The 27,904-nt window shown below is 50.4% G+C and overlaps 1 long non-coding RNA gene across 2 annotated transcripts; it reads right to left on the bottom strand.

The window, feature by feature from the left end:
• Window positions 1-25,421, bottom strand: LOC142468387 (uncharacterized). Of its 2 annotated transcripts, none has more exons than XR_012788650.1 (4): window positions 25,277-25,421; window positions 15,926-16,020; window positions 5,874-5,918; window positions 1-692 (listed from the first exon to the last, which is right to left on the bottom strand). It is a non-coding gene; the product is annotated as an uncharacterized LOC142468387 (long non-coding RNA). The 2 variants fall into 2 exon arrangements; XR_012788651.1 differs by lacking the exon at window positions 1-692 and adding an exon at window positions 4,137-5,066.
• Window positions 25,422-27,904: the final 2,483 nt, after the last annotated feature.

The following is a 27,904-nucleotide window of genomic DNA, read 5'->3' as shown; positions in this document are numbered from 1 at the left end:
TTTTATTTATTTTTTTACATTTTGCTATAGAAAGCATTCAATTATTAGACAACATTCTAATTTCCTGACAAAAAGGAATTTTTTTCCCCCCCCCATGAGAAATACACAAAATTTCCAAATTGCTGGAGAGTGGGAAACAAACAGTAATAGTTGAAGGTTTATAGAAGTGTTATTTATGAACATATTTAAAGTGTAAGGCTATCAGACATCTATCTACATCTTTAGAAGAGCAGCAGATGTTATTCTTTTCAAAAACATCCTTCATTGTACAGTATGTGAATAAATATAAATATCTATATCTGCTCATTATCCCGCTGAAGTTCCGGTACAATTTCCTGATATCGTCCTCCCATTCTGCCATTTGTAGTTACACACAAAGGTAGCAGCAATAGACCCCATCACGGTGGTCCACGTTTGCCTTTATCACAACTTTTTGTATGTCAAAAATACGTGAAGAATACGGACGCATGTTCTAAGATTCCTAAACATGATACAGAACAGGAAAAACTTTACGGATTTCAAATGAATCGGGTGCAGATGGGAACGTGCGCGTTTTCCAAGCGATTCCATTCTGATCTTTGAAGTGGATGGAAATAAATGTGTACTTCATGGAATTCCTGGTCCCTTGCATTGTTCTGAACTTAGAAAGAGCCGTCAGAATGTAACCCCAGGAGACAAGATCGGCACAATTCCTATGGGGATAAAGCTTTACGGTTTAATCCCCAAAGTATGGAAATCCCCAATGCATTTGGCTAGAAATTCAACCAGAACGCTCAGTCTCTGATCATCTAAAACTTTAACTTCTACTTGAGCATTAACATACAAAAGGTAAATTATTGCACTCAAGATTAAGAATCCCATCTGTCCAACCCATGGCAAGTTTTTTGGAAGAGTCATGGTTAACGATAAAGAGGTCAATACCCAATGGCACCCTGACCTCCTAATATACCAACTGAGTACTGTGTATTACACTCCTTTGGTTGAAATGAATGGGGTTTTCAACACTATATATAATATACCCATTCGTAACTTAGGTCTAATATGGTGATTTTTCTGCTACACCTGATTTGTGCAGTTACTTTATAGGTATCTGTGTTATTTATGATCGGCCAGAGACCTATCTACCAATCCAAATATTTCAATTTATATTTAGTTAAATATTTTAACATTTATATAATTACAAGTACTGAGTGCATCAAAAGGGAATCTTCTCTTATACCTTGTCCGTGGCAGGGGTGGGGGTGGGGGGGGGGAGAGGAGTTTGGGGGTGTAAGGTACCTTATGTTGTTATTTGGGGATAACGGGGTCATACTTGGCTCGGGCGGTCATTGGCAGTGTCCTTCCAGTGATAGTGTTGTCCGGGGCAAAGTGATTTGGGCGACTACTTGGCAAATGGTAGCCAGCCGGGGGTTTCCCTGGAGCTTATGGATGGTCATGGAGCAACTTAGGGTACTCCAAGTTTGGTTATTGTGTTAAGAATTAACAAAACAGTGACCTGTTTCTCCCAACCACGTGTGCATTTCATTAATAAGTGGCGTGGGGGTTGAAATTCAGGGCGCCCCCCGCCCCCTAAGAGTCGAGGGATAGGTAAGTCATACTGTGTCTTTCCGCTACAATAAGCTGCTCTGGTCATTTCAACAAACATTTAAAGCAGGTCCATGTAGTGCGTTATGTTGCAGCTGCACACAGGTTCTTACTATACAAGAAGGGTACAGAATCAAATAATGTGGTACACAGAGGGGACAATATATGCATTAAAAAGCTTTTTCTGGACAATTTGAGGTTTTAAACCTATCCTCTCACTGGTAAACCAAAGCATGAACTCAGTCCTTACTGGAACCTACTGTAGGTTTATAATGACCAGTAAAAGGTAACCCACTTACATGGAAATCTTTCATAGGACACATTTTCTTGGGAATTGCAATGTACATTAACACTTAATGTGAATTAACACTTGGCCTGGATTTCACACAATTAACAAACAAAAAAACGTTGTATTTTAAACAGGACACAAAGCAAATATCCATTTCATAATCTAGCTAGAGCACCTTAACATAATAAGCTTGTGCGTCCCATACAATGGCAACGCACTGGGTAAAGTGCCTGACAGACGGCGTACATGGTGCAAGGCAAAGGGAATGAGAACAATGGCAGGTTAGATCATGGCTGATCTATAATACCAACGCAGCACTAAAAGTAGCAAATAAAGGGTCATTTAATATGCCCAAGATGCCAGCATACACCCGACATTTCACGCCCGGGGGGACCATTACTTTGAGATCTAAGCTGACATTTATATATATTTATTTGACTTCCCGTATAGTACATACCAGTTTGTCCCCCATGCAACTTCTTGGGTATTAAGAGACCTACACTGGCGACACACTTTATTCGAGCTCGGCTAGTCCCACGAATTCGGGTATACCCGGGTGTATTGAGGTTTGTGACTGTTTTCTGCCCGAGTGCATTGAGGTATTTTCCAGGCAGGGATTGAAGCATTTTATTCCCGCTGGCTGCAATACTGCACAGTATATATATATATACTGCATTACAATTCATGAATTTATGCCATCTGGTAGACACGCGAAGCATTGCAGCCTATTAAATCCTAATCATTATCATTTAACAGATCAGCCGCCCGTCAGCCAGGCATGAACCCAGGCTGGGAAGGCAAACGCAACGGGGCTTGTCAGAGGTGAGGAGCGGCGCATTCCAGGTATCTGCCAGGTACATACTGGGTATTTGCTCGAATAAAGTGTGTCGGTGCAGTATGGCGTTCAGGCTCTGGTTAGTATCTCCACTACATGAAGAATCTCGAGTACCTGCAAAAATAAACCCCAAGAAAGGCAGCGGGTTGTATAGATACCTCCTCCAGGGCAAAATTCCTGCCCATAAACCATGCAACCTACCTGTTCCCAGAAGCCCACGCTCATCGGATTTACTAACCCGAGTTTAGCCCATTCGCTTGGCTGAATCCAACAGGAAGGTATGCAAATACGTCAATCAGACACAAAGAATGTATATAAAGTTACAAATGCATTATCATGGGAGGTAAATATAGAGCTGTGTACAAGTGGAAACTTTTGATAATGTTATCTTCATGCTGGAAGACCACACTTCGGGCCTGATTCAGCCTTGCAGTTTCAGCAGATGGATGGTCACAGCTACTGTATCAAAGCAGAAATTGGAAGTGCGGATAATCGTCACTATTACTATCGTACACCAGAGGGCGCAAGGCAACAAAAAACTGCTCCTTAAACCAGCAGCACTAAGGGCGACACGTATTGTATTGTATGTCTTTATTTATATAGCGCCATTAATGTACATAGCGCTTCACAGTAGTAATACATGTGGTAATCAAATAAATAACAGATAATATAAATAACAGATCATGGGAATAAGTGCTTTAGACATAAAAGTAACATTAAGGAAGAGGAGTCCCACGTCCATTTAACTCCTAGAAACAGCACAACATGCGGAGAACATGTGATCGTTATTACCAATGCGGTGCTGCTGAAAGTCCACTCCTCAAGGAAGGTAATAGATTGTATAGTTATCTCCTGAACAAGGTAAAAATCACTACCCCACAACTATATAATCTACTACCTCACCCGGCAGAGCAACGCGTGGGAACGGCATTCCCAAATCAGCCGAACTGATGTCACCCCATGCTGCAAAAATCCCCATACACAACCTAGAGACACAAGGCTACGCAGACGCACGCAAACGCACGCAGACGCACGCAGACAGACACACGCAGGCAGACGCAGGCAGACGCACGCAGACAGACACACGCAGGCAGACGCAGGCAGACGCAGGCAGACGCAGGCAGACGCACGCAGACGCACGCAGGCAGACGCACGCAGGCAGACGCACGCAGGCAGACGCACGCAGGCAGACGCACGCAGGCAGACGCACGCAGGCAGACGCACGCAGGCAGACGCACGCAGGCAGACGCACGCAGGCAGACGCACGCAGGCAGACGCACGCAGGCAGACGCACGCAGGCAGACGCACGCAGGCAGACGCACGCAGGCAGACGCACGCAGGCAGACGCACGCAGGCAGACGCACGCAGGCAGACGCACGCAGGCAGACGCACGCAGGCAGACGCACGCAGGCAGACGCACGCAGGCAGACACACGCAGGCAGACACACGCAGGCAGACACACGCAGGCAGACACAGACACAGGCAGACACAGACACAGGCAGAGACACACACACACACACACACACACACAACCAGAGACACACACACACACAGACACACACACAGACACACACACACACACAGAGATACACACACACAGAGACACACACACACACAGAGACACACACACAGAGACACACACACACAGACACACACAGAAAGACACACACACACACACACACACACACACACACACACACACACACACAGACAGACACACACACAGAGTCAGACACACACAGACACACACAGACAGACACACACACAGAGACAGACACACACACACACAGACACACACAGACACATTGCCCTTTGGAAGCAAGTTTGCATTTTTTTTAAAGGAATAATATAGTGTTCCAATAAAATGTCACCGTAACATAACAGGTAACACAAAATGACTAACACGAGTACCCAGCACCCTGTTCCTATGTGATCGGAGATTTGCTGCGGCTGCTGGATTTCTGCCACTTTAGGAAAGACAGTAGATTGTATAGTTATCTCCCAGTGGTGGGTGTGACCCAAAAACTAAACAACCTACTACCTCACCCCACCGTGCAGGCGCGCGTGCATCGTAAGGACAGGAGAGACGTTACTAAATCACATGCTACATGTATCAGCAACGTTCATATCGCCATGCTGTGGAAACATTGGAATTCCTCAAGATTACGTTTTTTATATAAAATGGAACAAATTATGCAAAGCAATACCAGTAATGATGGATAATTGTAATACCAGGCAAATTGTCTACAAAATTCGAGTAACATTGTAGAATAAGTTTATAAACGTAATGAAAACTCTGACGTCTCTTGTTCGCCCCGCTGTGTGCAATGAGCTGGTTTCTTAGCAGGTCACTTCGGCCTGGAAAAAGCGTTCCAATCAATAGGTTTCCCAGGTTTGCCAATGCAAGCGAGGGGGCAGCCATTTTTATTTATTTATGCCAGGGCTTGAACTATTTCCAAGAAATCCAGGTTATCAAAGAAATTAAACACCCCAAGCTTTCGGCTGTTTTTAATTTAAAGTAATTAATTACACAATTAATTTTTTTAAATATTAAACAAAGGCAGATATTTAAGCAGCTTTAGAAGAAGCAGTTGCCATTTTGTTTTTCGGGGGAAGATTTTAAATGCTCCAGAATATAGGTCTAAAATAAAACTTAACACAGCATTTTTTTCTAGAAGGAATTTCACTTTTTACATCCTATATTAGGCTGCGGCCACGCTGCAGCGACGCGCGCTCATGCTCGAGAGCTGTGATGTCACCAACTCTCTAAGCATGAGCGCTAGCCTGTCCTGCAGGAATTTGCAAACGCAAGCAAGGGGGGGGGGGGAGACGTGGGATTGCCTGGATCGGGGTGTGTGTAGTGACTGGTGCTGTTTCGTTGTTGACGTGTCATGTGACCCGTAAGCGTGCTTGGAAATCAATTTTCCCTGTGTCCTCAAGCGCTGAGCATTGCTAAGCGTACGTGCGCATGCACACGCGGTGTGGACATGCAAATCGAAACATTGATTCGATCTCGCCATGCGCGCTTCGCTGCACCATGTCCACAGCCTTAGATATATTATACATTCTATATTAGATATATTCTACTATATAGATATATATTTTTTTAAATTGGGGACTGAACTGAATCAACTAAAAAGATCAACAAAATAATCAAATACTTGCCACGACGGACACAAATGAAAGACTCCAGTGTTTGGCAGGCCGATCCTGAAAGAAAGAAGAAAAAGTCTAATAAAAAAAAATAATTAAAAATCAAATTACGCAACACATGCCAAAAAGAAACATTTGCATTGTAACGGTTAACAAACAAAAGAATCGCCATGTACTGCATTTCTAAACCATAACTGTCCTTATTAGAAGTCTATTTAAAGACGTGCTATCAGTTCCAAACAAAGGCTTCGTGGAAACACGAGCCGAAGCTTCCAATGAATGTTAATGCACCAAAATAAGCACGCAACGTGTGATAAATAATATAAAGGACGGCATTATTCAGACAGCAAATACATCGGTCCAAAAGCAAGAAAAAGACAAATGTTGACCAAATCCATCATAGTGCTGCCTGCTTTTTACTCTGGATATCTCCTGCGATACAGATATTGTATATTGACAATGCATTTTCCTGAATCACTCATTTCGTATTCTGCCAGGGCTTGGCATATATCCCAGACTTGCTGTCACTAGCTTGGATGCCTATCAACAGAACCTAATCTAATGCATTTTCCAAGTATTCCAGTACACAGATGGGTACAAGCAGTTGGTTCGAAATGCCCAAAACACAGATAAAAACTGGAACAAGATGGCACTGGGACAAAAATGTGAAGGCGCTGGCACAGGGGCCTTCTTCATACATCACAGGCTCCGGGCGAGGAAAACAGAATAATCAGCAAGGGGGGGAAAGAAAAAAAAAATCCAAAAAGATACGGTCGGCTTTTCCTAGTCTCTCAAAGGAAATTTTCGCCATCTGAAAAATGATATCTCTGGAGCTAGCCACAATTCAGGGAGCGTTCAGTTCAGCCGGCTGATGCTTCATCACCCAGTGAGAGTGTACGTCACAGAGCAAAGCAGCTCACGTCCCATCCACACAGGAATCTGTCTCTGTGCACTGAGACCTCCCCCAATTTTACGCAAATCTGGTAAGATTATCAGAAAAGGAACACAGATTGATCAAACATATAAAATACAATATTCTATTAATCTATAAACAAGATGGGCTGGTGAAAGTAAAATTCTGTGGGTAAAGTGCGTTTTCCACACGAAACGGGGACAAAGTGTTGGAAAGCAGATAACTAACCAAGCGACCATTTCTAACAATCAGAAAGCGCCCCTCGCAAAGCACGTGTCCCTCGCCGTCCTGAGTTGAACTTCTGGTTCTCATCAGTAAGAGAAACGTGGCAATGTGACATTATGGTTTGGGGACTCAAATAACATTTGAATCTGCTTATTCTGCTACATAAAATTCTATAAATATATTTTTAAATAACACACACACACAACCTACTGTATAGCCAAAATTAACGGCTGAAAGGTAATTGTCAATTTCCTTGTAAAGCCATGTTAGGGTAGAATCATTGATAAATCCACATACTTTTATTCATTTGACACATGCACACTTCAATTCAGTTAATGCAATCATTTATTCTTCTAAATCAACGTAACTCAATAGATAGCAGTGCTAAGTTTAATGTAGAAAGGTAAAACTAATGTGGAGACAGGAATTGTTAGCTGTGCCAGTATCCTGTGGGAGATTCTGCACAGAGTACATTGTTTCCTCCCTTCTATAGCACCGACAATGTACACAGGGCTGCACACAGAATTTTGAGTTCAGATATTAACCCAAGCCCGGAAGTTCTTAGTCTAAATGTAGGTGCTGGAAGACAAAGTGTCACCCAAGATCACAAGGAGAGCCGACATTGTTACCACTACCACTAAAGCTACGTCTTCAGTTTGCCCATTTTTAATCATGGGGAAACCATGACATACATAGAAGACATCCCTTCGATTGCCCACCACCATGGAACAGTTAATCAGTTACTCACCAAACCGTTCATTTTATTGCTTCAATACACACACCCTAAGCAAAGGACGCAGAACACGACCCTAATAACCACCCCAGCTTTGCTGCCATCAAACCTGCAATTTCAGAAATCCTTGCACAGCTCGTACAGATGTTGCAGGCGTCATTAGCACCTTTAGGTGGAATATGCTGTGACATTCTGTATCAACAACCATGGAATCCTATGGAAAGGGTGACATTCCGAGTAATAACGCGCATGCCGTGCTTTAGAAAGCCTTTCTGAAAGCTGCTACTTCTGTAAGTCAGCTGTGTATTGTAATATTTTCTATTATACACAGAAACTGACACTATTTCACGTTAGCATGCAATTTGCTGTACGACCATTAGAGGGGCAGACAATTTTGGCATTCTTCTCTTGTGAATGCAATTTAATACACACCACAGAAGTTCCGTTTTTCTCATACAATGCTGAACGCGCGCATTTAATTCCCATCATGCCCATATTTAAACGTCTTAAGTGCAATCCACAATAGGTACCTTTCAGTTTAGTACAGAACAAGTCATAGCCCTAAAGAACATATTTCTCAGACTATTTTCAGCCATTCATATACTCTTTTATAAACACATTTCAGGTGTAGGCGACCGGCACGCCTTAGCGCGGTTTTAAACAATCCTCTGCACTGGAAAGTTCTAGATTTCTTATGCGGGAGAAACTTCCAGGAGTTTCTGTAAGCTTTTTCTATTTGACGAACGAATTAATTGCAGGGAAGGCGCCACGTTCTGAAGCACGAAAGACCATGTTAAGATTCCCCTCTGGGAGGATTGTAGCAAATCACTTCCCCTAAATATATGCCTCAGGCATGTTCCGTGTCGCAACTATTCCCCCCTCTGAGTGCCACGGACCCTCCGACACTTGCGGCCACGTGTTCCGTTATCGGTGATGGAACGAAGAGGATCCCTCCCCCAGAGCTCGTGTTCCAACGTGATCTCCCCAAGGGAAGCGAGCAGGAATATTAGGACGTGGCCAAAACATCACGTGGCTGCTGGGGTACAAGACAGGGGTGGCCAGCTCCAGTCCTCAAGGGCCACCAACAGGTCTTCAGGATATCCCTGCTTCAGCACAAAGACCGAGCCACTGATTGACCCACCTGTGCTGAAGCAGGGATATCCTGAAAACCTGACCTGCTGGTGGCCCTTGAGGACCGGAGTTGGCCGTCCCTGTAGTAGCTAAGTCTAAAGGGCACCCGAATGGTTAAAAAGGATAGACTTATTCTGAAAGTAGTCGTGGCACGTGCTGTCCAACACCAAGTGTGTTCCTTTAAATAAACAATAAAGCAGCATCCTGTATTCAGAAGAACAGCCGCCCGCTGCAGAACGCTTCTCCTTCGTGATAACAGCTCTAGCCCAAAGTTACACGCAGGGTGCTAGATTTCAGGAGTTGTTGCACGTACACGTTTAAGTATTTTCATTTACGAGAATCACACGCCGGTAGAACGGCTGCTTCTCAGAAGCTGTTGCCAGCACTTACCGTCGCAAAAGCTGAACTGAACCGCAGCCAGATTTTAAACATTCAAAATACTTGTTAGAAAGCTAGAAAGCAGACCTAAAAACAAAATGAGAGAAAATGCTTATAGAAATGAAGTTAAAACAATAAAAATAAAAGAACCACACTGCACAAGTGCACTGTTTGGTAGCTGATTCAGCATTGTAGAATCGGCACGAACGGATACAAACGGATTTATTTCCTATTGGCTGCAACCGGCACACGCAATCTCTCGCCATATCCTCCGAGCCAATGAAAACGGCAAACTCTGAGCAGCTTCCCTGCTTCCGACGGCTTCATTTTAATGGAACAATCCGATGAAGCAGCCTTGGCAAAGCATGCAAGAGACAAAACCCCATGCAATAGGAGTAGGGAATGTCCCTGCAGGGGATACGCACAAATAGATGTGTGTGTGTGTGTGTGTATAAAATAAAATCGGGTAGTGTTTGTGTATATATGAGGATAGATAGGACACAACATCTATCTCAGGAACTAGGGGTTCTCTGAAGAGCTGAAAATAACACGGCTCATCTCCAGAGACCCCTCTGGTTACTACCCTGATTTTATTTATTTTTTCACACACACGCGCGCACACGCGCACGCACACACACGCACACGCACGCACGCACACGCACGAGGAAGCAGCGGTATGGAATCGGGAAGTATATATAACATGGGGTTGAATTATAGGATGTGGTAGTTTACGTGTAAGAGGGTTTGTAGGGAAGGAGAAAGCCATCACTGGGACACTCGAGTTCTGACATTTTTCACACCCATTATCTAGAGGGGGGCAGGGGGGGCGTAAACTTTTCTCCCTGCGCCCCCCTGCCGAATGTCCTCCTCTCCGCATGCCCCCTCCCTCATTTTCCTTACCCTGATTCCCGGTGTCTGGCCGTCACGTTGCCATAGCAACGTGACGTCATATGGCGCCGCGTCTCCAGATGCCGGCTGAATCAAAGTAAGTATTGTTTACAGAGGCCCTGCAGCTCCCCCAGCACTCAAGTGCCTTCGGGAAGCTTCTGTAAACCCCGCGCCCCCGGCCGGTAATCTTGCACCCCCCCCCCAGTTTGCTGATTTAGAGCAGTGGCGCGCAGTGGGGGGCACGGGATGTTTTTTTGGGGGGGGGGGCGGTTGCAGAGGCCACGTGCTCTTCCCAGGCATTTAAATGAAATGCCGGGGGATCGCGTGAGGCCTCTGCAACTCATTTACCGGGGTTCAGACGCGTTGCCGTGATGCGTCGTCAAATGACGCCACGTCTTGCGGAGTGATGTTACACGTTCATCTCCATGGCAACAGCGTCACGTGATGCCGCCAAACCAGGTAGGGGGGGGGGGCGCAAGAGCGAGGGGGAGCAGCTGGAAAAGTTTGCGCTCCCCTGCTCTAGAGCTGTGGTCTCCACACTTCTCATTACGAGGGACACATCGTATATTCTGCACATTCCGCGCGCCAAAGAAAAAAATATTTTTTATAATTTTTATATATTTTATAAATGCATGAATAAGTTTAAATTTGGATCTTTTTGGAGTAATCAGTATGATATGATTCAGAACAAAAGAGAAATTTGACAATTACAAAGAAAGGATGCCGTGATTACACTGGGAAATGATATATAATGAGCAAATATCTTAATATATAAATTCGACATTTGTATGGTTGGTGCTAGATGCGGTGAATCTGATAGGTCCTCAGCCTCTGGCCAATCAGATTGGTGGCTCTATGACGACACACACATACACACAATCCCCATCCGCCCCATCACACTCACCCTCACGTGCGCCGCCCTGCACCGGCTCCCAGCCCCAGCAGCAAAATACAGGCTCCTCCCCCCTCACTCCTAACGAGGAACGGAAAGGAAGCGCGGCCCTAACCAGCCGCCAACTCAACGCTCCTCCCCCCTCACTCACAAAGAGGAACAGAGGGGAAGCGCAGCGCTGCACTCCTGCCCCTCTTGCCCCCCCGCCAACTTCCCGAGCCCACCTTCTGCCCCAGGCAGATGCCACAGAGATATCAGGGCCAGGAGGGGAACCGTCTGCCGCCAGGAACCACCACCCACCCGGTCAAGGTAAGTCTCCCACCCACTCAGTCACCCAGTCAGTTAAAGTCACCCAGTCAGTCACCAACCCACCCACCCAGTCAGTCACCAACCCACCCACCCAGTCAGTCACCAACCCTCCCACCCACTCACCAACCCACCCACCCAGTCAGTCAGCCAGCCAGTCACCCAGCCAGTCACCCACCCACCGACACTGTCACGGTCCCAGTCACCCACCCAAAGTCACCCACCCAGTCAAAGTCACCCACCCAGTCAAAGTCACCCACCCAGTCAAAGTCACCCACCCAGTCAAAGTCACCCACCCAGTCAAAGTCACCCACCCAGTCACCGAAACGGTCATGGTATTAGTCACCCACCCACCCAGTCACTGACCCACCCAGTCACCGACCCACCCAGTCACCCATGCAGTCACCAACCAACCCACTCAGTCACCCACCCAAACACATGAATACTGTGAAGTTGGCGTTACAAATTTGAAATGTGTCAAAATAATTCCATTAAACTGAAGGAGTAAAAGATTTGGCCAAATTGACCATTAACGGAGCAAATACATTGTTTACATACATTAGAAATCCCTTTCATAAAAACTGCACAATACAGACAGAATGCCACATGTTAAAGCATAATCCACAAATTCTGCACTGTGTTTAATACTGAAAATATTGTGGCATTACAGGCTCCAAAACCCGTACATGGTCTAATGGCAACGATTACACTATTCTGCTATAGATAAACCGCCTTTTGTTCAGCAACATCACAATGTAAAGTAGGAACAATAAGAAACAGTATACTTTCAGAAAATAACCTTGGGACATACAATGTAAATATATTCCAGTCGGCCTGTTGTGCTATCACAATATCCAGGCAGCAGAAGCCCTCGAATTTGATGGTTGGAGTTCAGTGTTCATTGTGGTTGTGAATATTGTAAGTGTGACCTCCACGCAGGGTCGCAGGGTCGCAGGGTCGCAGGGACGCAGGGTCGCAGGGTCGCAGGGTCGCAGGGACGCAGGGTCGCAGGGTCGCAGGGACGCAGGGTCGCAGGGTCGCAGCATTATATCACGCCTCGTCACCTCAACTTACTACAGTCAAGGTTGTAGTGATTGGACCAATGGGTAATGAATATCGCACAAACATTTGTATTTTATTTATTAATTTAGGTAAAACGTTATTGATCCGCACCTTGTTTTTTTGTTGCAATTTTAGATACATTATGCGGCGATACAACTTATGGCGAGATAAACATATTGTACCAATATAACCGTAAACTACTGTGTTTACTTAAATGCTGGTAGCTCAACTCATTCAGTAATATTTTATTTCAGCTATTAATTATTCAGCATATTGAACATTTAGATTGTAATAGAGTTTGTGAACCATTGCTAAGATTGACAGTTATACACTCCTCTAGTCTAAGGCGGAAATGTACTTCCCGTTACCTGAAAGCACCTGCAGGGTGAGCGCTTTCAGAATATGAACAGGTTCCAAGAAGTTGTTGTTACAATTGAAGCATTGCAATCGTTGCTGTAAGCTTCCCAACTTCTATACCAGGAGACGGCCAACACCAGCCCTCAACGGCCACCAGCAGCTCAGGTTAAGGATATCCCTGCTTCAGTCAAGGATTGAACCACCTGCGCTGAAGCTGGGATATCCTGTAAACCTGACCTGTTGGTGGCCCTTGAGGATTGGCAGGGGGGGGGGGAGAGCAGGCAGGGGGGGGGTGGGGGAGGAGAGAGCAGACTGTAAAGTTTGCGCACCCATGCATTAGGCAACTGCATGTGCCCTAGATGTTCTGTAATTTGTGATACACATTGTGCTTAGTTGTCAGACGATGACATGTATTTTTGCCTTTATTTCATGGCACATAGATGGAAGCTGCAAGTCACGTGCGTATTAATGAGCGCTAACAACTCTCGCCATTAAATCACAACTAATTGGCCTCATCTGTCAGCAATAACAGATGAATACCACAAAGAAAATGTTGTTTACTAATGAATTAAAATAGCACTGCAAAGAACTGAATGCCATGTTAAAGCAGCAATCCCCAAATATTCACCCCTCGTTGGACCTCTACATCTACCATTTACCGGATGGGAGCACGCTATGGAGTCAAGATACTGTAAAGACCAGCGCATCATGCAGCGAGTACTACCCCAATGTGGTTTAGATTCTTCAATATCCTTGATCATGGACATGTTATCATCATTGTCATTACTCTAGTGGTACTACATACTGGTGGTACCTACTGGTGGTACCTACTGGTGGTACCTACTGGTGGTACCTACTGGTGGTACCTACTGGTGGTACCTACTGGTGAGACCAGCTCCAATCAGCTTAATCTGTCCATACTATCCCTGCAACTACCTGTAGTAGGGTTGTTTTCCACACATTCTGAGTATTATTGAGTTTATATATTCATCAGATCCTTGGATTTAAGAAGTTATTCATTTCCCATATAACAATACTTCGCTCGACTAAACAAGATCAGCTACATGTTTACTGACATTGAGAGAGACATATCCTTCCGAATATCCCGTCTCACTGTTTCTTTTTATCACATTAAGGGAATGGAATCGTTCTTCCTTCTTATTTCATGGATTCGGGCAGTAGAACAATATCTTGATTTGGGTGATAAACAGATACTACTTTAGATATAAAAAGAAAAAGAAGATGTTCACCGGCCTTAAAACCCCTTTGTCTTGACGTAATACTAAATACGGCTTAGTACACGAGTGTGGCGCAATGTGCCCGATTCTCCGCAGATGTGTTTGCACTAAGAAAAATGGTGTTCAGCGTCAGCGTTCAAACCATGATCTCGTTCAATGACTTAAAGCTGCAGTTCAGTCAATATCCTGCATGTGTGTTTTTTTTAATAAATCAGTTCTGTAGTAAGAAAAAATACTTTTAGCATTTTCTGTTTTTAAAAAAACAACTTTTAAAGACCAATTTTCTTGTATTCTATTTTAACAGCCATTTGCTAAGGCACTGCCCCTTCATGTCCTGTCACAAGCTCTGGCACACCCCTTTGTCAGCTCTGCCCTTCCTCTAGCACATGTCAGTGCAGGAGTGCTCATGAATATTCATGAGCTTCCACTGCCAGTCAAGCAGATTATAATCAAATGCCAGCTTTTAATATGTCACCAAATTTCGCTGATCAATACATGGAGAACGAATTGAGCTGCAGCTATACAGTTCTTTAGGTAATTAGAGATTGCCCACATGAAACTATTGAAGTAAAAAAAGAAATAAAAAAAAGAAAAAAAGACTGAACTGCAACTTTAAAGGGATCACGTGTCCGTGCATGCAATACAGGGGACAAAAAAAAGCGGGTGCCTCCGTGGGTTATTTGAGGCCACGTACATCGAGTGAACGCAGCCTCTATATCAGTGCCCCTGGCAGCTACTAACCTCCCTGAGAACTAAAACAACAAACCCTACATACCAGCTGTAGGACAGAAAAAGATCGACTGCAGGGGACGGAGGGGCCTCTACAGAGGGGAAGGAAGGGCCTCTGGAGAGGGGAAGGAGGGGCCTCTGGAGAAGGGAAGGAGGGGCCTCTGGAGAAGGGAAGGAGGGGCCTCTGGAGAGGGGAAGGAGTGGCCCCTAGAGAGGGGACGGAGGGGCCTCTGGAGAGGGGACGGAGGGGCCTCTGGAGAGGGGACGGAGGGGCCCCTGGTGAGGGGACGGAGGGGCCCCTGGTGAGGGGACGGAGGGGCCCCAGGAGAGGGGACGGAGGGGCCCCTGGAAAGGGGAAGGAGGGGACCCTGGAGAGGGGAAGGAGGGGACCCTGGAGAGGGGAAGGAGGGGACCCTGGAGAGGGGAAGGAGGGGACCCTGGAGAGGGGAAGGAGGGGACCCTGGAGAGGGGAAGGAGGGGCCCCTGGAGAGGGGAAGGAGGGGACCCTGGAGAGGGGAAGGAGGGGACCCTGGAGAGGGGAAGGAGGGGCCCCTGGAGAGGGGAAGGAGGGGCACCTTGAGGGGGACAGAGGGGCCCCTGGAGAGGGGACAGAGGGGCCCCTGGAGAGGGGACGGAGGGGCCCCTGGAGAGGGGACGGAGGGGCCCCTGGAGAGGGGACGGAGGGGCCCCTGGAGAGGGGACGGAGGGGCCCCTGGAGAGGGGACAGAGGGGCCCCTGGAGAGGGGACAGAGGGGCCCCTGGAGAGGGGAAGGAGGGGCCCCTGGAGAGGGGAAGTCTACCTGCATTAAAACATTTTCTGTCCTACAACCACTTGCCGGATGGGGATTAACCTGTCCTCGGCCTGATGAATGATGAAGTACAATGTAAACACAGCACGAGGCAAGAGATATGAGATCAATATTAATACTGCTGCGTCCTACCAAAGTAATACATCAACTGCAGATGCAGTCCCAAGGACGGCAGAGGTGCGGGATTGTGAGACAGTAAGTGCGGGGCGAGAACCCGCCGCGCGGTTTTACAAAACATGGACGTATTCTCTTACCTCCGTACCAAAAAGGTACGGCGCGGTTTTACATTTTTGGTATTATAGATGTAACCTAAAAACGGAAAACGTTTCGCAGGAAATAAAACATGGAAGCGTGACACATATTTATCACCATGTTATTGCCTTACAACGGCAGCTCTCCTTACCTTTTAATTTGGGCAGTTTCCCATTCTTTAGTAAATTAGTGTGTTCGGTGACGTCTGCTAGTCAGCGACTACCAAGAACTTCCAACACTGCTCCTCTGTGACATGAAACAGCACAAAATGGTTAAAAGTGGCAAATTTACTAAAGAACGATATTCACTGCGTCCCTTAACCTGTACAGTACCTACGCATGTATGTATGTACAGTATGTATGTACAGTATGTATGTACAGTATGGATGTACAGAATGGATGTACAGAATGGATGTACAGAATGGATGTACAGAATGGATGTACAGAATGGATGTACAGTATGGATGTACAGTATGGATGTACAGAATGGATGTACAGAATGGATGTACAGAATGGATGTACAGAATGGATGTACAGAATGGATGTACAGAATGGATGTACAGAATGGATGTACAGTATGGATGTACAGAATGGATGTACAGTATGGATGTACAGAATGGATGTACAGAATGGATGTACAGAATGGATGTACAGAATGGATGTACAGAATGGATGTACAGAATGGATGTACAGAATGGATGTACGATAGACAAAAAATACACATAGGTATACATGTCTGGTGCCGAAAAATTGTATCAATGACCTACATTAAACAAGTCACTGCTATACGTTAACTTTGGCCCTACGCTTTACATTTCTCACCGATAGTCTGCGTACTTTGTGTTCTTTGCTCTTGCTTTAGGTTTTAGCGTAACCTCTATTTATATATTAACATTTTAACACTTGAAGTAGTGAGGGGGTCCCAGATATGAAATATTACTGTAATCCGAATTTCATTCTACCTTCATTAAAACTAAAGTAAATAAAAGAAGTTACATGACAATAATATATAGCAGGTCACATATCACCTTTGGCACAAAGTAAACCTATACCCAGTAACAGCAATTAGATACTGTATTGTTTTGGTTTTATTGACTTTTTGTACCCAAGAGACTGATACTCCGTCATTTCAGCTAGATGAGGTTAATACATGTGCGTACCCCAATCCGTGGTCTAGTTCAGCAATGCTCAGACTAGCCATGTGATAGACCACTTCAATGCTTTTAATCATTAGAATGACCACCATAATTAAAATGCGTGCTGCAAATCAGTCGCCAGACACATTAAACCTAAGTGGGGGCCCTCCGCATGGAATATATGTCACGTGACTGCACTCCGCATGGAATATATGTCATGTGACTGCAGTCCGCCTGGAATATATGTCATGTGACTGCAGTCCGCCTGGAATATATGTCATTTGACTGCAGCAGTAGAACCCATATCTAGCCCTAGCGTTGGCTTGTTGCATCTGTTGCAACATCTATTGATTTCCCTGTGCCGGAGGCCCTGACAAACTAGACTAAGCGTTGCAGGCAGGGACTTGTGACGGAAATCACGGACAGTCCTTAAACGTGCTATATAGGAGGGAGGGAGAGGGAATTCAAATCTTATTATAATATCCCACTTCTCATAGCCACAGCCCTTCCTGTGCATCCATAGCTAATAAGGAAGAAGAGAATACAAGTATGAGCATATTTCAACATGTTTATGGCTACTGTGGTGTCGCTGCCCTAGGGGACGATATAGGGGGAATTCATTTTCTCTCACTGACTTGATTGAATCACCTCTAAATCCATGTCACCTAAAGAAACCTCATATGAACCTATAGGGGTCAATATAGGAAAATGCACTCAGTTAAGGTCTTACTGTACAGGCATACCCAGCATTAACGTACGCAATGGGACCGGAGCACGTATGTAAAGCGAAAATGTACTTAAAGTGAAGCACTACCTTTTCCCCACTTATCGATGCATGTACTGTACGGCAATCGTCATATACGTGCATAACTGATGTAAATAACGCATGTGTAACAGGCTCTATAGTCTCCCCGCTTGCGCACAGCTTCGGTACAGGTAGGGAGCCGGTATTGCTGTTCAGGACATGCTAACAGGCGCATGCGTGAGCTGCCGTTTGCCTATTGAGCGATATGTACTTACTCGCGAGTGTACTTAAAGTGAGTGTACTTAAACTGGGGTATGCCTGTACTGTGAATTACATACATATATATTTTCATAGGATCGTGCTCTTTAAAATAAGACACTTGCATACATGATCGGCCTCTTACAGAAAGCAGGTCCCCTAGTCACGTATATATTAACATCCTCTTAGCAATGACAATCAGATCTTTACACACCACAGTAAATATGGGGTTTTGTACAAGTATAAGGGCTGAGAACAACGGCCCCAACGTCACGCAGGCCCCTTTTGGCACAGGAGGGGTTTACCGACATGCGTCCATATCAAGCGAGATTCCAGCGCAGGCGCAACCTCACACACATACATAGAAACATGCGTGTACTTTATATGTAACCTCACACACATAGAAACATGCGTGTACTTTATATGTAACCTCACACACATAGAAACATGCATGTACTTTATATGTAACCTCACACACATACATAGAAACATGCGTGTACTTTATATGTAACCTCACACACACAGAAACATGTGTGTACTTTATATGTAACCTCACACGCATAGAAACATGCGTGTACTTTATATGTAACCTCACATAGAAACATGTGTGTACTTTATATGTAACCTCACACGCATAGAAACATGTGTGTACTTTATATGTAACCTCACATGCATAGAAACATGTGTGTACTTTATATGTAACCTCACACGCATAGAAACATGCGTGTACTTTATATGTAACCTCACACACATAGAAACATGCATGTACTTTATATGTAACCTCACACACATACATAGAAACATGCGTGTACTTTATATGTAACCTCACACACATAGAAACATGCGTGTACTTTATATGTAACCTCACATGCATAGAAACATGCGTGTACATTATATGTAACCTTACACAGAAACATGTGTGTACTTTATATGTAACCTCACATAGAAACATGCGTGTACTTTATATGTAACCTCACACGCATAGAAACATGCGTGTACTTTATATGTAACCTCACATAGAAACATGCGTGTACTTTATATGTAACCTCACACAGAAACATGTGTGTACTTTATATGTAACCTCACATAGAAACATGCGTGTACTTTATATGTAACCTCACATAGAAACATGCGTGTACTTTATATGTAACCTCACACGCATAGAAACATGCGTGTACTTTATATGTAACCTCACATGCATAGAAACATGTGTGTACTTTATATGTAACCTCACATGCATAGAAACATGTGTACTTTATATGTAACCTCACATGCATAGAAACATGTGTGTACTTTATATGTAACCTCACACGCATAGAAACATGCGTGTACTTTATATGTAACCTCACACACATAGAAACATGCGTGTACTTTATATGTAACCTCACACACATACATAGAAACATGCGTGTACTTTATATGTAACTTCACACACATAGAAACATGCGTGTACTTTATATGTAACCTCACACGCATAGAAACATGCGTGTACTTTATATGTAACCTCACATAGAAACATGCGTGTACTTTATATGTAACCTCACACGCATAGAAACATGCGTGTACTTTATATGTCACCTCACATAGAAACATGCGTGTACTTTATATGTAACCTCACATTAGCGCTGGAGTCTCACTGCACATGGGGGAAGGGGGGGGGGGGGGGGGGGTTCCCAATCACAGCTCAGGGAGCGCCAGCCACTTGGGCCCCGGTCTGCATGGGATCTGATCTCACAATGTCACGCTGCACCAGCTGGGCCTTATTAACACTATTATAGGGGCCGCCATTTTTAAAGCAGACACAGATAAAGGTGGATGTTTGCTTTGTTAGTTGCACTCCCGGCTCCGCCCCTTTATCTATAGAGTGTTACTGGGCAGGAGCCGGTATTATTACTGTAGGATGGGAGCTCACGGCAGGGGGGCGCAGAAGGGGGCGCAAGAGAAATCCCGCGCTGCGGTGGGGGGGGGGGGCAGTGAGATATAACATGGTGCACCCCCACCTCAGTGCCGGATTGAGTTAACCCCTTACTGATCACAGCAACAGAGTGCAGTGGGGTTAACCCTTTACTGCTCGCAGCAGAGTGCAGTGGAGTTAACCCCTTACTGATCCCAGCACAGTGTAGTGGGGTTAACCCCTTACTGATCCCAGCACAGAGTGCTGTGGGGTTAACCCCTTACTGATCCCAGCACAGAGTGTAGTGGAGTTAACCCCTTACTGCTCCCAGCACAGAGTGCAGTGGCGTTAACCCCATACTGCTCCCAGCACAGAGTGCTGTGGGGTTAACTCCTTACTGCTTCCAGCACAGAGTGCAGTGGCGTTAACCCTTTATTGATCCCGGCACAGAGTGCTGTGGGGTTAACCCTTTATTGATCCCGGCACAGAGTGCTGTGGGGTTAACCCTTTATTGATCCCGGCACAGAGTGCTGTGGGGTTAACCCTTTATTGATCCCGGCACAGAGTGCTGTGGGGTTAACCCTTTATTGATCCCGGCACAGAGTGCTGTGGGGTTAACCCTTTATTGATCCCGGCACAGAGTGCTGTGGGGTTAACCCTTTATTGATCCCGGCACGGAGTGCTGTGGGGTTAACCCTTTATTGACCCCGGCACGGAGTGCTGTGGGGTTAACCCCATACGTATGTTTAGCCCAGCTGCTAAAGCAAGAGGATTGCAATGGGGCCTTCCCTGCAGCCACGCTGACCTGTGCATTTAAAGGGAGAAGCTGTGATCTCAGTCTCACCCAGGAGAATAAAAGTATTACTAAAGTATTACTGCGTTACCATGGTTACTTACTAGGACCTGTAGTTCCCAAACGCCCCCCTTCCATGTCTAACGGCGTCCCGCCAGGAATAAAACACACGCCAGTTAGGAGCCATGTGATAATCAGCTAACTACAGGGAGAATACAGCTAACTACAGGGAGAATACAGCTAACTACAGGGAGAATACAGCCAACTACAGGGAGAATACAGCCAACTACAGGGAGAATACAGCCAACTACAGGGAGAATACAGCCAACTACAGGGAGAATACAGCCAACTACAGGGAGAATACAGCCAACTACAGGGAGAATACAGCCAACTACAGGGAGAATACAGCCAACTACAGGGAGAATACAGCTAACTACAGGGAGAATACAGCCAACTACAGGGAGAATACAGCCAACTACAGGGAGAATACAGCCAACTACAGGGAGAATACAGCCAACTACAGGGAGAATACAGCCAACTACAGGGAGAATACAGTCAACTACAGGGAGAATACGGCTAACTACAGGGAGAATACGGCTAACTACAGGGAGAATACGGCTAACTACAGGGAGAATACAGCCAACTACAGGGAGAATACAGCTAACTACAGGGAGAATACAGCTAACTACAGGGAGAATACAGCTAACTACAGGGAGAATACAGCTAACTACAGGGAGAATACAGCTAACTACAGGGAGAATACGGCCAACTACAGGGAGAATACGGCCAACTACAGGGAGAATACGGCCAACTACAGGGAGAATACAGCCAACTACAGGGAGAATACGGCCAACTACAGGGAGAATACGGCCAACTACAGGGAGAATACGGCCAACTACAGGGAGAATACAGCCAACTACAGGGAGAATACAGCCAACTACAGGGAGAATACAGCTAACTACAGGGAGAATACAGCTAACTACAGGGAGAATACAGCCAACTACAGGGAGAATACAGCCAACTACAGGGAGAATACGGCCAACTACAGGGAGAATACAGCCAACTACAGGGAGAATACAGCCAACTACAGGGAGAATACGGCCAACTACAAGGAGAATACAGCTAACTACAGGGAGAATACAGCTAACTACAGGGAGAATACAGCCAACTACAGGGAGAATACAGCCAACTACAGGGAGAATACAGCCAACTACAGGGAGAATACGGCCAACTACAGGGAGAATACGGCCAACTACAGGGAGAATACAGCTAACCACAGGGAGAATACAGCTAACCACAGGGAGAATACGGCCAACTACAGGGAGAATACGGCCAACTACAGGGAGAATACAGCTAACTACAGGGAGAATACAGCTAACTACAGGGAGAATACAGCCAACTACAGGGAGAATACGGCCAACTACAGGGAGAATACGGCCAACTACAGGGAGAATACAGCTAACTACAGGGAGAATACAGCTAACTACAGGGAGAATACAGCTAACTACAGGGAGAATACAGCTAACTACAGGGAGAATACAGCCAACTACAGGGAGAATACAGCTAACTACAGGGAGAATACAGCCAACTACAGGGAGAATACAGCCAACTACAGGGAGAATACAGCCAACTACAGGGAGAATACAGCCAACTACAGGGAGAATACAGCTAACTACAGGGAGAATACAGCCAACTACAGGGAGAATACGGCCAACTACAGGGAGAATACAGCTAACTACAGGGAGAATACGGCTAACTACAGGGAGAATACGGCTAACTACAGGGAGAATACAGCTAACTACAGGGAGAATACGGCCAACTACAGGGAGAATACAGCTAACTACAGGGAGAATACGGCTAACTACAGGGAGAATACGGCTAACTACAGGGAGAATACAGCCAACTACAGGGAGAATACAGCCAACTACAGGGAGAATACAGCTAACTACAGGGAGAATACGGCTAACTACAGGGAGAATACAGCCAACTACAGGGAGAATACGGCTAACTACAGGGAGAATACGGCTAACTACAGGGAGAATACGGCTAACTACAGGGAGAATACGGCTAACTACAGGGAGAATACGGCTAACTACAGGGAGAATACGGCTAAATTACCCACTCGATTTCGAGCAGCTTTTCCCACAGCAGAGCAGCAGGGAGCCCCCCACTTACCCACAGCAGAGCAGCAGGGAGCCCCCCACTTACTCGCACAGCATCGGATATTATAGATGCGCAAACCTTTCACGCAGGCAAAATACGCCCCTTCCCCGCTGCAGAAATAGAAATGGCGGCCGTGGCACCAGTCACAAGAAATTCATCATTGTGCGCTGTGGGGTCAGTCAGTGGGTCAGTGTGGGCTGCGGGGTCAGTCAGTGGGCGCTGCGGGGTCAGTCAGTGGGTCAGTGGACGCTGCGGGGTTAGTCAGTGGGTCAGTGGGCGCTGCGTGGTCAATCAGTGGGTCAGTGAGCGCTGCGGGGTCAGTCAGTGGGTCAGTGAGCGCTGCGGGGTCAGTCAGTGGGTCAGTGAGCGCTGCGGGGTCAGTCAGTGGGTCAGTGAGCGCTGCGGGGTCAGTCAGTGGGTCAGTGCGCGCTGCGGGGCCAGTCAGTGGGTCAGTGGGCGCTGCGGGGTCAGTCAGTGGGTGCTGCGGGGTCAGTCAGTGGGTCAGTGAGTGGGTAAGTGCGCGCTGCTGGGTCAGTCAGTGGGTCAGTGCGCGCTGCGGGGTCAGTGGGTCAGTGCGCGCTGCGGGGTCAGTCAGTGGGTCAGTGCGTGCTGCGGGGTCAGACAGTGGGTCAGTGAGCGCTGTGGGGTCAGTCAGTGGGTCAGTGAGCGCTGCGGGGTCAGTCAGTGGGTCAGTGCTGACTGCGGGGTCAGTCAGTGGGTTAGTGCGCGCTGCGGGGTCAGTCAGTGGGTCAGTGCGCGCTGCGGGGTCAGTCAGTGGGTCAGTGCGCGCTGCGGGGTCAGTCAGTGGGTCAGTGCGCGCTGCGGGGTCAGTCAGTGGGTCAGTGCGCGCTGCGGGGTCAGTCAGTGGGTCAGTGCGCGCTGCGGGGTCAGTCAGTGGGTCAGTGGGCGCTGCGGGTCAGTCAGTGGGCGCTGCGGGGTCAGTCAGTGGGTCAGTGCGCGCTGCGGGGTCAGTCAGTGGGTCAGTGTGCGCTGCGGGGTCAGTGGGTCAGTGCGCGCTGAGGGGTCAGTCAGTGGGTCAGTGCGCGCTGCGGGGTCAGTCAGTGGGTCAGTGCGCGCTGCGGGGTCAGTGGGCGCTGCGGGGTCAGTGGGTCAGTGCGTGCTGCGGGGTCAGTCAGTGGGTCAGTGTGCGCTGCGGGGTCAGTGTGCGCTGCGGGGTCAGTGTGCGCTGCGGGGTCAGTGTGCGCTGCGGGGTCGCTGCGGGGTCAGTGTGCGCTGCGGGGTCAGTGTGCGCTGCGGGGTCAGTGTGCGCTGTGGGGTCAGTGGGCGCTGCGGGGTCAGTGGGCGCTGCGGGGTCAGTCAGTGGGTCAGTGCGCACTGCGGGGTCAGTCAGTGGGTCAGTGTGCGCTGCGGGGTCAGTGTGCGCTGCGGGGTCAGTCAGTGGGTCAGTCAGTGGGTCAGTGTGCGCTGCGGGGTCAGTGTGCGCTGCGGGGTCAGTGTGCGCTGCGGGGTCAGTGTGCGCTGCGGGGTCAGTCAGTGGGTCAGTGTGCGCTGCGGGGTCAGTCAGTGGGTCAGTGCGCGCTGCGGGGTCAGTCAGTGGGTCAGTGCGCGCTGCGGGGTCAGTCAGTGGGTCAGTCAGTGGGTCAGTCAGTGGGTCAGTCAGTGGGTGCTGCAGTTTCACACTTCCCCAGGGTCACCTTCTTCCAATGTAAACGCGCAGCCAGAAATGGCAGAGAAGCAACAGGATAAAGTTTATCTACTGGTGACAGCCCCTTTCCCCCCCCCGCATACTCACATCCCCCCGCCCCCCCATACTTACACCCCCCCCCATACTCACATCCCCCCCGCCCCCCATACTCACACACACCCCCGCCCCCCCATACTCACACACACCCCCCGCCCCCCCATACTCACACACACCCCCGCCCCCCCATACTCACATTCCCCCACGCCCCCCCATACTCACATTCCCCCACGCCCCCCCATACTCACATCCCCCCCACACTCACATCCCCCCCACGCCCCCCCATACTCACATTCCCCCACGCCCCCCCATACTCACATCCCCCCCACACTCACATCCCCCCCCACGCCCCCCATACTCACATTCCCCCACGCCCCCCCATACTCACATTCCCCCACGCCCCCCCATACTCACATCCCCCCCACACTCACATCCCCCCCACGCCCCCCATACTCACATCCCCCCGCCCCCCCATACTCACATCCCCCCAATACTCACATCCCTCACAGGCCCTACACTCTTCCATAGATCCTCAGTGAAGCCAGAAATACCCCCACACTGTAGTGGGGACCCCCCTCCCCGAGTCACTGGTACCATCACATAGTCCCTCTCTGCCCCCCACCCCTGACAGCCCCCACGCGTGGCCCCCTCTTTACTTTCCCACTGTTCCATGCTCAGGATACCTCCCTATATGCACATTGGGTCCCCCCGTGCTCCCCCATAATCCCCCGTACTCCCCAGGAACACCCCCGTGCTCCCCCATAACCCCCCTCCCCCGTGCTCCCCAGGAACCCCCCCGTGCTCCCCCATACCCCCGGGCAGGCGGAGATCACCGGACCGGCCTCTTCTGTCGGTTCAGCTATTACGGCTCGGAACCGAGTTCTAACCGGCTCCACCTGGAGCAGCAGCGGCGCCGCCCAGTGACCCGGATGCAGCCTCCCAACTGTGCTGGAATCCTACTCGGGGGGGAGGGGAGGAGAGAGGGGGGGGGAGGGAGGAGAGAGGGGGGGGGAGGGGAGGAGAGAGGGGGGGGGGAGGGGAGGAGAGAGGGGGGGGGAGGGGAGGAGAGAGGGGGGGGGAGGGGAGGAGAGAGGGGGGGGGGAGGGGAGGAGAGAGGGGGGGGGGAGGGGAGGAGAGAGGGGGGGGGGAGGGGAGGAGAGGAGGGGAGGAGAGGGGGGGGGGAGGGGAGGAGAGAGGGGGGGGGGAGGGAGGAGAGAGGGGGGGGGGGAGGGGAGGAGAGAGGGGGGGGGGAGGGGAGGAGAGAGGGGGGGGGGAGGGGAGGAGAGAGGGGGGGGGAGGGGAGGAGAGAGGGGGGGGGAGGGGAGGAGAGAGGGGGGAGGGGAGGAGAGAGGGGGGGGGGAGGGGAGGAGAGAGGGGGGGGGGAGGGGAGGAGAGAGGGGGGGAGGGGAGGAGAGAGGGGGGGGGGAGGGGAGGAGAGAGGGGGGGGGAGGGGAGGAGAGAGGGGGGGGGGAGGGGAGGAGAGAGGGGGGGGGGAGGGGAGGAGAGAGGGGGGGGGGGAGGAGAGAGGGGGGGGGGGGGGGGGAGGAGAGAGGGGGGGGGGGGGGAGGAGAGAGGGGGGGGGAGGGGAGGAGAGAGGGGGGGGGGAGGGGAGGAGAGAGGGGGGGGGAGGGGAGGAGAGAGGGGGAGGGGAGGAGAGAGGGGGGGGGGAGGGGAGGAGAGAGGGGGGGGGGAGGGGAGGAGAGAGGGGGGGGGGAGGGGAGGAGAGAGGGGGGGGGGAGGGGAGGAGAGAGGGGGGGGGAGGGGAGGAGAGAGGGGGGGGGGAGGGGAGGAGAGAGGGGGGGGGGAGGGAGGAGAGGGGGGGGGGGAGGGGAGGAGAGAGGGGGGGGGGAGGGGAGGAGAGAGGGGGAGGGGAGGAGAGAGGGGGGGGGGGAGGGGGGAGGAGAGAGGGGGGGGGGAGGGGGGGAGGAGAGAGGGGGGGGGAGGGGGGGAGGAGAGAGGGGGGGGGGAGGAGAGAGGGGGGGGGGAGGGGGGAGGAGAGAGGGGGGGGGAGGGGGGGAGGAGAGAGGGGGGGGGGGGGAGGAGAGAGGGGGGGGGAGGAGAGAGGGGGGGAGGAGAGAGGGGGGGAGGAGAGAGGGGGGGGGAGGGGGGGGGGAGGAGAGAGGGGGGGGGAGGGGGGGGGGAGGAGAGAGGGGGGGGGGAGGGGGGGGGAGGGGGGAGGAGAGAGGGGGGGGGAGGAGAGAGGGGGGGGGAGGGGGGGAGGAGAGAGGGGGGGGGAGGGGGGGAGGAGAGAGGGGGGGGGGGAGGGGGGGAGGGGGGGAGGAGAGAGGGGGGGGGAGGGGGGGAGGGGGGGAGGAGAGAGGGGGGGGGAGGGGGGGAGGGGGGAGGAGAGAGGGGGGGGGGAGGGGGGGGGAGGAGAGAGGGGGGGGAGGAGAGAGGGGGGGGGAGGGGGGGGGAGGGGGGGAGGAGAGAGGGGGGGGAGGGGGGGAGGAGAGAGGGGGGGGGGAGGGGGGGAGGAGAGAGGGGGGGGGGGAGGGGGGGAGGAGAGGGGGGGGGGGGAGGAGAGAGGGGGGGGGGGGAGGAGAGAGGGGGGGGGAGGGGGGGAGGAGAGAGGGGGGGGGAGGGGGGAGGAGAGAGGGGGGGGGAGGGGGGAGGAGAGAGGGGGGGGGAGGGGGGAGGAGAGAGGGGGGGGGAGGGGGGGAGGAGAGAGGGGGGGGGGGAGGGGGGGAGGAGAGAGGGGGGGGGAGGGGGGGAGGAGAGAGGGGGGGGGGGAGGGGGGAGGAGAGAGGGGGGGGGAGGGGGGGAGGAGAGAGGGGGGGGGGGAGAGAGGGGGGGGGAGGGGGGGAGGGGGGGAGGAGAGAGGGGGGGAGGTGAGAGGGGGGGAGGGGGGGAGGAGAGAGGGGGGAGGGGGGGAGGAGAGAGGGGGGGAGGGGGGGAGGAGAGAGGGGGGGAGGGGGGGAGGAGAGAGGGGGGGAGGGGGAGGAGAGAGGGGGGGAGGTGAGAGGGGGGGAGGGGGGGAGGAGAGAGGGGGGGAGGGGGGGAGGAGAGAGGGGGGTGGGGGGAGGGTGTGGGGGGGAGGAGAGAGGGGGGGGGAGAGAGGGGGGGAGGAGAGAGGGGGGGGGGGGGAGGAGAGAGGGGGGGAGGGGGGGAGGAGAGGGGGGGGAGGGGGGGAGGAGAGAGGGGGGGAGGAGAGTGGGGGGAGGGGGGGAGGAGAGAGGGGGGAGGGGGGGAGGAGAGAGGGGGGAGGGGGGGAGGAGAGGGGGGGGAGGGGGGGAGGAGAGAGGGGGGAGGAGAGAGGGGGTGGGGGGAGGAGAGAGGGGGGAGGGGGGGAGGAGAGAGGGGGGGTGGAGAGAGGGGGGGAGGGGGGAGGGGGGGAGGAGAGAGGGGGGAGGGGGGGAGGGGGGGAGGAGAGAGGGGGGGAGGGGGGGAGGAGAGAGGGGGGGAGGGGGGGAGGAGAGAGGGGGGGAGGAAGAGAGGGGGGA

This window comes from Ascaphus truei, chromosome 17 (genome assembly GCF_040206685.1).
Source record: "Ascaphus truei isolate aAscTru1 chromosome 17, aAscTru1.hap1, whole genome shotgun sequence".
Classification (NCBI taxonomy): domain Eukaryota; kingdom Metazoa; phylum Chordata; class Amphibia; order Anura; family Ascaphidae; genus Ascaphus; species Ascaphus truei.
The sequence above is the reverse complement of the archived record's forward strand: the minus strand, read 5'-3'. Positions and strand labels throughout refer to the sequence as shown.